The 16,810-nt window shown below is 47.2% G+C and overlaps 1 pseudogene; it reads left to right on the top strand.

Moving 5' to 3' along the window:
- Positions 1–3,504: 3,504 nt before the first annotated feature.
- Positions 3,505–10,428, top strand: LOC101403470 (sialic acid-binding Ig-like lectin 8; annotated as a pseudogene).
- Positions 10,429–16,810: the final 6,382 nt, after the last annotated feature.

The following is a 16,810-nucleotide window of genomic DNA, read 5'->3' as shown; positions in this document are numbered from 1 at the left end:
GTCCAGCCAGGGGCTTCCCCCTCCACCCTCCTTGCCTCCCAGCAGTTGAACAGCTGTTGTGTCTCGCCAGCAAATTAAGACAACAGATCAGGGATGGTGTGTGACAGCTGCAAAAGCACCTGCCCCTCCACTGACCCTCAGAGCCTGGTGGCTGCGGCTTCAACTTCTCCCTTTTCTGTGGGCTAAATTTAATCTGGAAACAAATAGGGAACAAGATTCAGGGAAATGTAGTCCAGCCTGGCAAAGACTCCACAGGTATCTTCACAGAAGGCTTCAGATAACACTCTTAAAGTCATTTTTTAAATACAGTATGAGGAAACATTTGTCAGGTTTACTTTTTCCATATTAGCTATGATTTTTGTGGTTACTGTCTCATTCATCTTTTTCTGATGATCAAACCACTCTAAATCTCAGTGGCCCAAACAATCATTTGATTCTGTTTCATAGAGCTATAAATTGGCCAGAGCCTGGCTGGGTAGATTCATTCCTAGTTTTACTTTGGGCTCTTTCAGGCAGTCCTGTTGGGATGGTGGCAGTGACTGGGACTGGACATCTGACCCCTCAGGGTTCCCCTACGTAGCCTCTCTTTCCATCAGTGTCCCCTGGATTGCTTACACAGATGCCCAGAGATCCACGGGCAGGAGTGGAAGCTGCCAGGCCTTCTTAATGTCTGAGCTGTATGAATCTCAGAACATCTTGTCATCCATATTCCATTGGTCATGCAGTCACGGACCCAATGTAGGTTCAAGAGGAGAAGATAATAATAACAAACTGCATCTTGTAAGGAGAGGAGCACTGTGTTTGTATAAAGGAGGGCGGGATTGTGTGGGGTCGTCTTTGGAGATTAGCTGCTATGTACTCACCTGGCTCAGTGTCAGCTCCCTCCTCTGTCTGATGAAGGGATTACCCCTCTCTATCAGGGATGCTGGGAAAATGAAATGGGAACAGAGATGTAAAGGGTCAGCATAGAGCCTTCACCTTTCCTGCACTGGGACCAGTGACAATAGCCTGGCATTGTTCACAGGACATTCCTGAGGGTGGACAGGGCAAGGAGGGGAAGTACAGATCTTCCCTTTCCCTCAGACCCTCCTGCCAGGTAGACCTGAGCCTTTCCCAGCACATCTGATACTTTCATCCTCCTGACTCCAAACATAAGGTCCCTGTGCTATGTTATCAGGCCCCCCTACAGAGCTGCAGACATCTCCAAAGTCAGCACTTAGCTCTGATTCAGCACCACGGTCAGCACCTTGGTCTTTTCCCAGGGATCCCCAGGAGCCAGGTAAGTCATGGACAGACAGAGTGGGCGCCCCCTATGGGAGGTGGCCTGACCCCTGCTGAGGCAGAGGTGGGGTTGATCACAAACAGAGCACAGAAGTTGGTAGCTGGCAGAGGATCTCCAGCACAGTGCGGGAGTGAGTGGGATTGAGAACATAATACCTGAGAGTCAAAGAATTCCCAGGGTACCAGGGTCACATGTGGAATTCACATCCCTTGTGACTGCCTGAGAGTTTTTACCATGGCTACTTTGCCCAGTCCTCCCTGAGACTCACCTTCCAGTCCAGGAGACCAAGAGCCCCTCCCACACCAGGTGGGCTTCACTCCTCAGAGCCATCTATCCTATGGCACTGGAATTGTCAGGTTACCTGTCTGTCCCAACCACTTGTTGTTCTCCTCAAAGGCAAGGGCTAGGTCTGTCATTTCACCACTTTACTGGAAAATTGAAGGCACAGTGCACATCGTTGTTTGATGAATGAATGACTAAATGAATGAAATTTCCTCCCTCACCTCATGGGATGAGTTGACAATTCTTCCCTTTCCGATTAAGTAAGCTTCCTGTCTTCCAGCCCAATGAAACTTGGGCAGACAAAAATTGCTGAAGTGGGTTCCAGTATAATCAATGGCACATAATACATGGCAGCTGTGTGATTCAGCCGATTCATTTGCCCACTCTGGACCTCGTTGCCTTTTTCTGCAAACTGGAGAACTGGGACTAGAAGGTCCTCCAGCTCTGACGGTCTGTCGGTCATAGTTCCTCTTTTGCACACAGATTCTCTGTGGCTTCCTCATTTCTCTCCTTCCCCTTCTGCTTTTCTTTGCAAATTGGGGACCATGGGAAACAGGCAGAGCATGGGCAAGCCTTCCTGATCACAGATGCTGCAACTGTCCCGGCAGGGAGAGAGTGAGTGGCCAGGACAAGGGGGCCCGGCTGGGGGATGGGGCTGCAGGCTGAGATTCCAGCTGGAAATGCAGGAAATGGTGATGGTGTGGGAGTGCCTATGCAGGCTGAAACCCTGCACCTTCCTTCTCCATGATCACAGCACTGACTGTACTCTTGGTTTTCGGTGATAGTTCTGGGAAGGGGATAATATGGGATGGGCAGATTCATGAAGTTGAATAGAAGAAAACAAAGTGTAATTTTTTCTTTGTATACAAAGTCTTAAGACCAGCGTGTCCGAAGCCATGGTATTAAAGGCAGCATACTTGCATGATAAAACTATAGAGAAAATCAAGGAATAAGATAGCATTACATTGAGGCTGGGGCTCCTTGGGTAGAGTGGTGTCTGGGGATGCAGAGGGGTACCAAGCGGAGGTCCTGGGTGCTCCCAACATTATATTTCTCGAAAGGCATTCATTTTTGATGAATCACCAAGCTGTTCTTTTGGGGATACTTCTTTGTATGTCTTATGTTTCGCCCAAAAATATTTCAAGAAAATCGACATGGGTCTGAGGAGGCATCACCTTCCAGGATCCCACCACTTCCTCCCCGCCCCCACCACACAGTTAAAAATAACCTTCTGTGAATTCAGGTGTGCGTCTCTTCCCTCAGGAAGTCCTCACCATCCCTGAGAGTTGACGACCCCCAGGCTAACGTTACTCACTGTGTGTCTTCTACACGTGTCTCCATGTCTTCCCATCACAGGGAGGTTCTGGTACCGGGATACCAATTGTCTCCCCAATGGACAGTGACTCTCAGGGCAGCATCCAGGGCTGGTGTGTGACCTCATGAGCAAGAGAAGATGCCCATCACATGGATGCTGAGGGAGGGATGACAATTGGCTACCTTCATCTTCTTTGTCCCTGAGTTGCACACCTGACTGGATTGAACTCCAGAAATATCTATAGACTTGAAATAGGAGATCTGATTAGAAGAGACACATTTTTACTTTACAGAAAATGTACTCCTGAAGAGAAAGACATCAACTGAAAGGCCAGAGATGAGACTCACGCCCTGCATGAGGTGTGAATGTGGGTGGGGATCTCACCCTCTCTGGCCCAGGGTCCCCAGGAGTGGATGTGGAGGGGTGGTGGATGGTTGACTCCATGAGCTGTCCCAGCCCCAGCTCTGTCTGGCTGTGTAGTTCCTCCTCTGAGGAGGGTCACTGTTATGACCTCACCCTCATCTTCTTTTAAGAGCCTCCTCTAAATCTGCAACTTTTAGTTCCCGATAGAGAACGCTGAGACACAGACTTTCCCTGGAGGAACCTGAGACTGCCAACCCCAGACATGCTGCTGCTGCTGCTGGCCCTGCTCTGGTGGAGGGAGGGGGCTGAGGGCCAGAAGGAGCCCTCAAAAAATTACAAGGGCTACAAGCCGCCAGTGCAATGGTCAGTGATGGTGCAGGAGGGTCTGTGTGTGCGAGTGCCCTGCACTGTCTCCTACCCTCGGGATCGCAGGACTACTTCTACCCCAGCTCATGGCTACTGGTTCCGGGAAGGGGCCAACACAGACCAAGACGTTCTAGTGGCCACAAACAACCCAGGTCGTAAAGCACAGGAGGACACCCAGGGCCGATTCCACCTCCTTTGGGACTCCCAGACCTCCAACTGCTCCCTGGACATCAGAGACGCCAGGAGAAGTGACAACGGAACATACTTTTTTTGGGTGGAGAGAGGAAGAACCAAAAATACTTACAAAGACAAGCGAGTCTCTGTGCGTGTGATGGGTAAGGAGGGGGCTCCAGGTGAGACCACAGGGGAAGCACACAGGACTCCCATGACACAACTGGGATAAGACTCTGCTCCTGGTTGGGGTTGGGGGTACAGCGGGTCAGAGTTTAGAGGCAGGAGCTAGTCTGAAGACTGAGTCTACTCTCATGGCTGCACGTCAGACCCTCCCTACTGATTCTCATGTCTCTTTCTCTCCCACCAGCCCTCACCCAGACACCTCACATCCTCATCTCGGGGACCCTGGAGTCCGGCCACCCCAGGAACCTGACCTGCTCTGTGCCGTGGGCCTGTGAGCGGGGCACACCCCCCATCTTCTCCTGGACATCAGCTGCCCTCACCTCCCTGGGCCCCAGGACCAACCTCTCCTCGGTGCTCACCCTCACCCCACGGCCCCAGGACCATGGAACCAGCCTCACCTGTCAGGTGACCCTGCCTAGGGCTGGAGTGACCAGAACGAGTACCATCCACCTCAACGTGTCCTGTGAGTGCTGGGCCAGGATGCGCCAATCCCTGATGGGGTCCTGAGAGCAATGGGGATGGATACGTGTTGGCCTTAGACCCTGTGTGTTGAGTCCCAGAATCCAGGCTGGGAGGGGGTCCTGAGGATGCCTGCCTCCACCCTTCCCCTATTTATGCAGCTTCTGGGGACAAGGGCTGATGTCCACACAGCCCTCACCACTCATGCGGGTACACCATGTCTTTCTGTCCTAGATTCTCCACAGAACTTGACTGTAACTGTCTTCCAAGGAAACAGCACAGGTAGGAAGGAGCCCCCCTCCCAGAGTCCCTGCCTCACGCTGGACTCAATGTGGTGGCAAGAGAACCCCTTGTGGGTGAACCCTGTGATCCCTCCCATCCTCAGCCCCATGCGCAGTTGTGCCCATTGGTCCCTCACTCTCCTCAGACTTCTCAATCCCTCTCAGCTCCACAAGGAGAACAGGGCAACATTCCTACAGCAGAGCTCATGTCTCGAGGCCCCTTATCATTTGTCTCTTGATGACTCTCCCAGCTTTATCTTTTAATTTTCCCTTCCAGTTGCTTATTTAAGTACTTTCGAACAGGTAAAATATTCACATGCTCAAAAATTCAGAATTCACAGCAGAGTCTGTCCTCAGATGCGCAGTCCGCCCCTGGGAGGTGACCAGTGCCCATAGGCTGCTCTGAGCCTTGGTTTGTTCACCTAAAGGGCCTTAGGGGCCCTGTGACATTAGTAGTACAGACTCTCCTCATTCTTCTCCGTGACTATCAGTATTCCATGGGCTGGCTGATTCTGATTTGTATGCATCTTCTGTTAAAGGAAAATCATGGCGTTCATTTTATTCTATTAACAGAAATGTTGCAATGAACAATCTTGTGTCTCCTTTCACAAGTGTGTGTGCAAGTCTGTGGGAAAAGTTCCAAAGCAAAATATAGCTGTTTCAAATGTTCTTCCCAATTTTGAGAGATGTGGCCAAGCTGCTTTGCAAGGAAGATGGGCAAGTTTACAGTCCCACAAAGGCGGGGTGAAAGTGAGCATTTTCCTGCACCTCAGCTTATATCCCTGTGTCTGTCCTCATCCAGCCTCCTTCTGCATCCGTCCTCTTTGGATCTCTTTTTCACTCTGACCTTCTGTCTCTTCTTCTCCAGCACCCACAATCCTGAAGAATGGCTCATCTCTTTCAGTCCTGGAGGGCCAGTCCCTGCGCCTGGTCTGTGTTGTTGACAGCAACCCTCCAGCCAGGCTGAGCTGGGCCCGTGGAAGCCAGACCCTGAGCCCCTCACAGCCCTCAAACACTGGGGTCCTGGAGCTGCCCCACGTGAAGTCAAGTCATGAAGGCGAATTCACCTGCCAAGCTCAGCACCCTCGGGGCTCCCTGCACGTCTCCCTGATCCTATCTCTGCAGAGTGAGTGCACCGGTGGATGGGGGAGGGGCTGGAGGAGGAGGACAGCATCAACCCCACCCCACAGTCCACCCAGCAGCCCCCTGAGCTTCAGAGGGGAGCTCAGCTCTGGTCTGTGCTGGGTTGTGAGGCCTGGAAATTCCCTGGGACTCAGAGTGTCACTGTCATCTTCCTGCCAGGCCAGGACTGTGGGGTGGGGCAAGGGCTAGAGGGGGAGCCAGGGAAGGAGGTGGGTGTTGTAGGAGAGGGGCTGGGGCCTGGACAGGTGTGTCTGGGGACACAAGGTCCCAGCTTTGCCGGACTGTGCTGAGGGTCTGGCGAGTGAGGCACTTACCACGCGTCCAAAATTTGAAGAGAAGACAAAAAAATCTCAGCAATAAAAAATATTATGACGCAATATTTTTTATTTAAAAATGAATACAAAATAAATGCCACAATGAACAAAATGTCAACATTTTAAATAAAGACAGGCTGCAACCCAGCTCTTGTGTGCCTCACTCTCCTCATCCAACCTCTGCTCCTCCCCCAACCCATGTGTCCCTGTTTCTGTATTTGGCAGAGTGGCCTGAACACAGACGTGTGGGGCCCTAAGGAAGTGGGAGGAGACTAGACCAAGTTCTCAGAAGGGAATCACTAATAATCCAATCCTGTGCAGGAAAAGCGTGGCCTTTATCAGGAGTGGTGCTGGTGGCCGTGGGGGGAGCAGGTGCTACAGCCCTGCTCTTTCTGTCCTTCTGCGTCATTGTCATCATGTGAGCAGGGACCTGGGGAGGGAGGGAGAGCCCTGGGGTGGGAAGGGCAGGCAGCCTCGGATCCCTGAACCCAGAGCTGGAGGGACTGGGTGGGTCCAGAGCCTGAATCAAAGGCAGGAAGGAGGTCCAGGCACCCGGGTGAGTCTGTCACAAACCCCGGGCCCCACTGTCCAGGAGGGGGGAGCATGTGCTCTTAACCTGGGGTCTCTGGGACGGGACCACCCCTCTCCCACCTCAGTCACTCCTCCAGCCCCTTAAGAGAGAACAGAGGAGGGGTCAGTGTGCGCACTGCACCCTGAGCTGGCCAGACTGAGAGTCTCTCTGGTCTTTTCACACAGAGTGAGGTCCTGCAGGAGAAAAGCAGCAAGACCAGCAGCAAGCGTGGGGGACACGGGCGTGGAGTGTGCAAATGCTCTCATGAGCTCATTCTCCCAGGTGAGTGACCTGGACATCTCCCAATCTGGCATCCTGCCTGGACACCTCCTCTAGAATGGCCCCCTGGATTGACCCACCCAGCATGGCCGATGTTGCTCTCCTCATCTCCTCCGCCTCCTCCCCCAACGCTGGATACCTCAACTTGCTGGCAGCATAACAGCCCCCACTTCTTTCCTTCAGTCCATGCACAGAGGAGTCACTTTCTCTCTCTCCCTTTCTTCTCCTACAGCCAAAAATTCACCACGTCTTGTTCACTTTTCCAGTTAAGAACAGGTAGCATCAGTCTCCCTCTCTCCAACTTGACCCCCGTCATTGCTGAGGCTTCAAGATCTCTTTCCTGGACCCCTCATCTCTCTGCCTCTCGCCTCCCATCCCTCACACACAGCGATCACCTAAAAGCCATCATTGTCCAATTCCTCTGCTTTTGAGCATCTGTTTGCCCCCATCATCTAGAACAGAGGCCAGCAAAGTTTTCCTTTCAAGGGACAGATAGTAAATACTTTTGGCTTTGTGGGCGGATAGAGTGTCTGTTGCGGCCACTCAACTCTGCTACTGCAGCATGAATGCAGCCTCAGACCATATGTAAATGAATGAGCGTGGCTGTGTTCCAATAAAGCTTTATTTACAAACACAAGTATGGGGCCAGATTCTCTCATGGGCTGTAGTTTGCCGCCCTCTGACCTAGAGAATGAAGCTCACACTCCTCAGCCTGTAGCCCTGCACATTCCGGCCTCTCAGCATCCATCTCTCCAGAAGGGCCAGGGTTAGGGTGAGGAGAGTGAGGCACTCGCCTCAGATGCAGATCTTAAGGGGATGCAAGAAATCTCAGTAACCGAGATAAATAATATCTTAATACACTATTATTAAAAAACAAAATTAATGATGTGCAAAATATCAAAAATGTAAATAATGCCAGAATCAGTCGACTGAAGTTAGTTAATAATTACCTAAGATCATAACTTGATCAAGAGAAATTGTCACATGTGGGAGTATTCTCAGTTGAAAAGGAGAGAAGCAGAGAAGGAGAATTTGAAAATATTCTCTCTGCGTTTGTTTCCAGTAAAGTCAGGAAAGCAAAATTATAATAAATTCTGATTTGAGTACACATAAAACCTTTAGACTTAAAAATGTTTTAATACACAGCACTTTTCAAGTGTTTAATAATATTTGAATGTTATAGAAAAAATGAACGTTAAAATTACACAAAAACATACACATGGGGCACATATTTTTTCTTCTGCCTCAGACTCCAATTGGTTCTGAAGGGCACTCTTACTAATCCTGGGTTATTGACGTTTTGATTTTTATTCTCCACGGTTTTTTTTGTTGTTTTTTGCATTCTTTTTGATTTACAAATCTCGCATTCAAACATTTTTTTATCTGAATTACTGAGGTTTTTGGCTACTCTTTTAATTTTGCACTTTGGCGAGTGCCTGGCTTGCCTCACCCTGATCCCTGCCCCACTGTGCAGTCCACTTCCTCCACTCCCCCCACCTCCCGCTCTACTCCATCCGCCTTGAACTTTTCATCGTCATCAACCAGAACAAGGTTACTAGTGCCTCTGGGTCTGTGAATGGGCTGGTCCTCCCTCCTCTAATGTTCTTCGTTCTCCATTTGGTTGGAGAGCAGCCAGCAACGGGGCTGCCAGTGAGGTCCGTGGACCTGGGAAAGTGTGATATCTTGTAGTTAAGGAAAGAAGGGCTTTCATCTAGGCAAGCCATGCTCCTGGAAGACCTGCTGCTGCAAAGTCCAGAGAGGTGAGGACTGAAATGTGACCATTTGGATTCACCAGCAGAGGTCACTGGTGTGCTTGATAACAGCAGTGTCGGGAAGTGGTTGTGTGTGTGTAAGAATCTTAATTTGAACAATCAGGAGAGAATAGCAGGAGCACAAACATTAACAATTCTGGTGAACAGTTCTGTTGTCGAGAGGAGCAGCAAAGAAGGATGCTCCTCAGGCAGCGCCTGTCACTCGCTCTGTGTGAGTCTGTGTTACTTCCTTGTTGCTGCTGTCATGAATCACCACAAATTCAGTGGCTTCCAGCAACATAAATTTATTATCTTACAGTTCTGGAGGAAACAAGTCCAAAACGGGTTTCACTGGGCTAAAACGAAGGCATTGGCAGGCAGGGCTACGTTCCTTCTGGAGGCTCCAGGGGGAAATGCATTTTCTTGCCTTTTCCAGCCTCTAGAGGGCGCCTGCGTTCCTTGTTTCACGGCTCCTTCCTCTGTCTTCAAGGCCAGAAGCACAGAATCTTCAAATCTCTCTCTGCCTCCTTCTTTCACTTGTCAAGACCCTTGTGATTACATCGGGTCTGGCCACATAATCCAGGAGGATCTCCGACCTCAATAGGCTTGACGTAACCCGATCTGCAAAGTCCCTTTTGCCATGTAATGTAGCGCATTCACAGGTTCCAGGGGATTAGGATGCGGACATCTTTGGGGGGCTGCTATTCTGCCTACCACAGGGACATAATTTCTTTGCCTGTCTTGGCCTCCCATGAAACTGTGACTTTCCCAAGGACAGGTGCCATGCCTGATTCAAGGACCTGTAATTCTCACTTACCCAGTTACTTTCTATCACATAATAACTTATAATTAGATATTTATTAGTTTAACTCACATGTTTTGCTGCCTCCCTCAATAAAAGAGTAAGCTGCATGAGGTCAGGGCCTGTGTCTGCCCCGTTCCTCACAGTATATCCAGCACCGAGATGAGGGCGTCACACAGGGGGCCTCAAGCTTTGGGGTCAGAAAGAACAGCATGGGATCCTGGTTTCACCAAGGGCTTTGAGCATGCTACATACTTGGTTCAACCTCAGTTTTCATATCTATAAAATGGAGACAATAATAGTATGTTTCTTATGAGGCTGTTGTGAGAAGTTAATGAAATTAGTAAGAAACAAATAGGATGCTCATTAAGTATGAAATATTCAAGGAAAGCATGAGTCAAGGAGATCTCAACAAAAATGTGTGTGGGATGAATGGAAGGAGGAATTCATGGGCTTTCCTGCCTTATCCTGTCTCTGCTGTTCCACTCTCGTTCTCGTCTCTCTCCCTCCACTCAGGGTCCCCTGATTGAATCCCAGGCAGACGGCCCCCCAGACCACTCTCCCCCAGATGTGTGTGCCCCCTGCTCAGGGGAGGATGAAGAGCTCCATTATGCATCCCTCAGCTTTCATGGGATGAAGCCTTAGGACCCACAGGAACAGGAGGCTACTGGTAATGAGTACTCAGAGATCAGGATCCACAGGTAAGAAACTGCAGAGACTCGGCCCTGGCTTGAGGGATCACGGCCCGTGCAGCGTAAAGAAAAGTCAGGGCTGATTACTGCAGAGTTAAAAATCCCTCTAAATACAGGAAAGAACGCAGGATTTGGAACCAAAGAATTCCAAGTTCGATTATGCACTCTGCCCCTTTGCTAAGTGACAGAACAAATGCTACCTTTCTGTGACTCAGTCTCCTGTTCTGTGAAACACAAATGAGAGACACTATCTGCAAGGTTGTGATGACAAATTCCGAGAGCAAAATCCTGTCAGAGCCTCTGGCACAAAACGCATGCTGAAAACTTGCTGGATCCCTGCGCTTTGAACAGAAAGGTCCTACCGGGACTTTCTCCTGACTCTGGAGGGGACCAGCATCAGACCTCTGACCTTGCATGCTGAGGTCCTTCCTCCTGGAATGCCCTCCCGCTGGACCTTCCTCTGCCTCTCTCTTTGAAAGCTGAGCTCAAGAGTGGACTTCTGGGTTGAGAACTGGAAAGTCAAGCAGCAGCTCATGGTCTCCTCTATAGAGACAAACCAAACAAATGAGTAAGGTTCCCAAATGGTCACACGACCATCTAATGAATGAACAGGATCCCAAAATTTACCTTCTGCACCCAAACGAAGACAGGAAGATATCACAGCAGTCACTTCTTAAAGTAGCCTCAGTGGAAAGACATCAAATGTTTGAATGTGGCATTAAAAATCCTACAAATGTATGGTTTGCAAATATCTTCTCCCAATTGTTAGTTGTCTTTTCGTTTTGTTGATGGTTTCCTTTGCTGTGCAGAAGCTTTTTAGTTTGATGTAGTCCCATTTGTTTATTTTTTCTATTGTTTCTCTTGCCTGGTCAGACATGGTGCTTGAAAATATGTTGCTAAGACCGATGTCGAAGAGCGTACTGCCTATGTTTTCTTCTAGAAGTTTCATATTTTCAGGTCTTACAACATGGATGGACATTGAGGGTATTATGCAAAGTGAAATAAGTCAGAGGGAGAAGGTCAAATACCATATGATTTCCTTCACTAAGTAGTAGATAACAACAACAATAAACAAACACATAGGGACAGAGATTGGATTGGTGGTTACCAGAGGGGAAGGGGGAAGGGAGGAGGGCAAAAGGGATAATTTGGCACATGTGTGTGGTGATGGGTTGTAATTAGTATTTGGGTGGTGAACATGATGTAATCTATGCAGAAATAGAAGTATAATGATGTACACCTGAAATTTATATAATGTTATAAACCAATGTTACTGCAATAAACAAAAAATTTAAACAAATAATCCTACAAGTGGAACTAAGCCCATTTTAACAGCACCAAAACCCATAAAGTACCAAGGATCAATTTTTTGATTTAAACGTGCAGTACTTCCACCCTGAAAAATACAGAGTATTGCTGAGTGAAATTAAAGAAGATCCAAATGAAAGAAGCAATACACCATGTTCTTGGATTGGAAGACACAATATTGTTAAGATGTCAGTTTTCTTCATATTGATTTAAAGTCATCCCAGTCAACAGACGTATATATATGGATGTATAGGTATATATGTATGTATATAAGTTTAACACATAAGCGTATATAATTTTATATATATATATATATATAAATTGACCAACTGATTCTAAAATTTATTTGGAAATGTAAAGGACCTAGAATAACAAAATAATCTTGAAAAAGAAGAAGACTATTGCAGAAAAACAGACTCTACTATAAAGTAGAGTAATCACGAGAGTGTGGTGTGGACAGAACAGAGCCCATAAATAGACCCACATGTTGTACACAGTCCACTGAGCAGCACTCTGTCTATTCAATCAGGAAAGGAAGGTCTTCTTGACAAATGTGGTAGAACAAGTGGATCAAGGTTGGAAAACATGAACCTCATAAATTTTATCGTTAGTTTATATAATTGGAATCATGCAGTGTGTACTCTTGTGGTTTTTTCACTCAGTATTGTGTTTTTTGAGATTCATCCGTGTTGTGTGAGTATCAATATATTGTTCCTTTATTGCTGAGTAGGATTCCAGTGTATCACACCTCATTTTACCCATTTTTCTGTTGATGCACATTGGGTTTCTTTCCAGTATTTAGTGCTTATGAATAAAGCTGCAGTGAACATATTTGTACAAGACTGTGTCCAGGTGTGTTTTCATTTCTCTCAAGTGTTGGGGGTCAGGGTTGAGATGGAGACGATGAGGTCAGAGTCGCGTGTTGGGAGCTCGAGGGTCTCTGGGACTCCCCATGGAGACCAGCCTCCAGTGGACAGCTAGAGAGATGGATGGTCTGGAGCTCACGAGGAAGGTAGGGACTGGAGATGGACAGTGGGAACATCAGGGGGTCCCATAATCCTGATAATGAATGCCTGCTGTTTTGGGTTGAATTGTGTTTCCCAAAAAGGTATATTCAAGTTATCTACACTGGTCCTGTGAACGTGGTTTTATTTAGAGATAAGTCTTCAAAAACGTAACTGAGTTAATGTGATGTCAGACTGCATTGGAGGGCTCTAAATCCAAAGATGGTGTCCTTATACAAAGAGGGAAATTTGGACACAGACACAAGCAGGGAAGAAGGCCACGTAACAGTGGAGGCAGAGATTGGAGTTATGATGCTGGCAACCACCAGAAGGAGGATGAGGCAAGGAAGGATTCCTAGAGCCTTCTGAGGGAGCGTGACCCTGCTGAAACCTTGATTTTGCTCTTCTAGGTTCCGTAACTGTGCAAGAATAAATTTCACTGTTTTAAGCCACCCACTTTGTGGTAATTTGTGGTAATTTGCAGCCCTAGGGAACTGATTCATTGCTCGGAACCTACTGTGCATCAATTCCTCACCTGTCCTGTCTCATTCAATCCTGACAGTGACTGTGAGAGCATCAGCCCTGTCCCCACGTCACAGGGGAGGCTCGGGCTCCTGCTCAATCCACACAGGCCAGCAAGTGGAGGGATCAGGTTGAATCCAGGTAGATGACCCCAGTGGCATAAGGGGGTCTTAATCAGAGGGTCCTGTGGGTTTGCCTTGTGTCCAGGCACTCTCCTGACTGCTTTGTGAACATTCAGACAGTCAAGCAGTTCCTAAGAGCAGTGTTGACCAAAGCTGCTAGCCTGGCCTTCCATATTTTCACAGATTTGGACAGGAAAGAGTCTCTTTCTCTCTCTTTCACTCTCTCACTTGTCTTTCTTCCTCCCTCCCTCATTTATTCCTTCTCATTTTTTTTTTCTTTTTTTCCTTTCTTCTACCTCCCTCCCTTCCCAGACTTCCCTGGAAAAGAGAGAAACACACTTCCCAGCCTCATCCTCTCTTTTTCTGTCTGTGCCTAACTCTGAGGCCCTGCCTGGACAATGTTTCCTCACTGCCCATTCCCAAGGACAAGTCTTCGCCTGATCTGTGATACTGGGTGAAGATATTTTTATCTACTTTGTTCAAGAACAACACTTGACACATAACAAGCTCTTGATAAATATTTTAAAAATAAAAAAAGATGCTGTTGTATGCAAAATCTCTGTCACTAGCCCAGGTCTTCTTTGTTCTGACCCCAGCGCTTTGCTAACTGCCCTGACATTGCCCATAATGCATCTTTAATGCTCCCCATCCTGCTACATGGTGTGCCCATGGGGACAAGGATTCTGATTTCTGACAAAATAAAAAAAAAAAAATTCTTGATGGGATAAGTCCCAGAGAAACCTCTGAGTCAGGTTAATAGGTCTCCAGGAGGCAAAGACAAGTCAATCCAGAATCTACCAGTTCCATAGCAAGCAGTATGTGAACCTGCACTTTGTCCTGGAGGGAGACGTGATCTCATCCCTCAAGGTTTCTCCCTGCAAACACAGCCCTGAGAACTTGGCCACGTAAGGAACAGTGAGAACATCATGTATGGGCAGACCCAGCAAGACTTGTAGGCTATGAGGGACTCAGAAGGACTGTCTTTCCAAGCAGATGCTTTTCTTCTTCTTTAATGATGTGGAAGATGTCAGAAGCTTCTCGTAAAATTCTCCTTTACTAGGATAGACAGGATTCGGTCACTTTTGGTTAACATATTACTATATAAGCCTGGGATATTTGACTGGTTCCCCATCAGCGAACCAGGAGGATGTAGTGAATAGAGAAACCCCAATACTGACATTTCACGACTCTGTTTTCTCATTTCATGCTTTGTTTGAGGAAATTGAAATAGGAGATGACTGGAAGGAAGTGGCATTGTAGGAAAATTATGCCTCTCTTTTTGGTCATAAATCCACTTTCTTCCTTCCTTCTCCATGTGCCTCAAAGGATGTGGACCCAGAAGTGTGAGACTTGTATGAGCTTCACCAGTTTAGGACGTTCTGGTGAGACATTGGCTGAGCGATGCTGTTGTAGAGAAGATGAGGGGGTGGGCCCCTTAAAAGTTCTAATCAGGAGTGTGAGCTCTACTGATCTTTGCCCTAGAAATTTTATTCCAGCTGCCAAATGAGAAAGAACTGGAAAAACTCATCATCTCCAAAGGCAGTGTCATAATAGCACGTTCACTGAAAATAAAGTGGAAACAAAATAAATGCTAAACCTAATTTGAGAGATTTATTAAATATAACACATCTGCTCTTAAAAAAAAAGTGAGAATGAAATTCAGAACACTGGGTTTACCCAGAAAAATAAAAAAGAATGGCATAAAATCATAGGTCCAGTAGGCTCAAAATGACAAAGAAAACAAATGCCCGGGAAATAATGAAGGAAGCATACCAAGATGGTCATCAAATGTTGTTGGCTCTGGGAAGTGGGACCTGGTGTTGATGATGTTAGAGACTGTATCGCAGGCACCACAAAGCCTCATGTGTGGGATGGTGCTTGGCACAGAGCAGATGTTCAATCAACACTCAAGAATGAGTGAAAGTCAGCTGGTGTCTCCAAGTTCCAGATCTAAATATCCTATTTAGCAAATACAAATCATACCTAGCAAGGTCTCATGAGAAAACATATTTTTAAAATTTTCCTGAAATATAGCAGTCAGTAAATAAGGGTTATTAATACGTCTCGGTATTATAATAATTACTTTTTGAAACTGATGACCCCTCCCCCCCGAGTTTCTGTCACTCATTTCTCAACCTCTCAACATTAGGCCCAATACTCTTCTGGATTCTTTTTATCTTCAGGTCTCCATTGGTCGCTTCAATCTTAAGTTGAGTGATCTTTCTTATAGTCTCACTGTCCTAATTCCCTTAGACAATTAGGGACATTCAGACATGCACAAGTGTCCCTAAGGGTGAACTAGGAAGTAGAGAGAAGCATAAGAGAATCCCAGCCAACTGATAAGAGAGTCTTCTTGTACCCAAATCTTTCTCTTTTAGGAAGGCCTTATCTTTTCACCACTCCAGCTTATGTGGCTGCCTTCCTGTCCTGAGTCTTGGATCCCATGCTGAGGAGTCAGACCCCTCTCAGAGCTCGGCGATATATGACCTCAGATCCAGGCCCTAGTTCAGCACCAAGGACAGCATCATCTCCTTGCCTGGAGCTCACTAGGTCTCCTTTCTGTCCTGGGAGGACAGGCATCACCTTGTGTGCTGAGCCGCCTTCATTGCATCCCAGACAAATTAGTTCAAGATAAGTCTAGAAAGAGGGGAAAGTTCACTATATCATAGCAAATAAAGGATCTGGACACACACTTCATTTTTAGTTCATTGCTCCACAATTCTGGAAATTTGGCGTAAACCACTCTGATGTACAATGTTTCCTAGAGTTTCTGTGACCATAGAAAACCATCCAACTCGATGTATCCTATGAGTGTGGGGCCAGAACTCCCAGCATCCTGAGTCTAAGAGGGAGTCCAAGGAGAGATCAGGGCTTGGGATACTCAGGGCCTGGTTCCTGGGTACTCAGTGCCTGAAGAGAGGGACAAGAGGGATTCTAGACCTTCTTTGCTGTTTTTGTGGCTCCATCCTTCACTGCTGAAGAGGGAACTGTTACATTTCTGTCCAAGATACTCTATTCTAGTGGACATCTTTGCCTTTCAAGAATATAGTACAGGTAAGAAAGGATCTTTCTTCTCTGAGACTAATTTGGAGTGGAGTCTCTGCCACCCCAGAGCACAGCTGGATCCCCAAGTTCACATGACGGGAAGGATGAGCTCATACATGGGATGTCCTCATTCCCCCATAGTCAAGTTCTGCCCATAAACTTTCCCGATCAAAGCATAATAAGCTCAAGAACTTCACTGAAATTTCCTCATAATATCACAAGTTGAAAGCTTGGGGGCCACAGGATGGGAGCATCAGCCCTGTGTTCAGAGGACAGAAAACAGATAGGTCTTGGAGCTCAGAGCTCCTCTGGGAAAGGGAGACTTCAAACACTGGTTATCAGTCTCTAATTGATGGATTACAAATAATTTAATGGGAATTCTTTGCCATAGGGAATAAATACTAGCTTTAGAATAGGAGAAACTTTGTTTAAATCCTGGTTTCTCCACTTACTAAGGTGGTGACATTGGAAAGTTGGTCACTCTACGTCTCTGTACCTCAGTGTCCTGCTCTGTAAAGTGGGGAAATGATAATCCTCATCTCACAAGGACGT

Source organism: Ceratotherium simum, chromosome 33 (assembly GCF_057802395.1).
Source record: "Ceratotherium simum simum isolate JZ-2026a chromosome 33, ASM5780239v1, whole genome shotgun sequence".
Taxonomy (NCBI): domain Eukaryota; kingdom Metazoa; phylum Chordata; class Mammalia; order Perissodactyla; family Rhinocerotidae; genus Ceratotherium; species Ceratotherium simum.
Note: the sequence above shows the minus strand (reverse complement) of the source record. Positions and strands in the feature narration are given on the sequence as shown.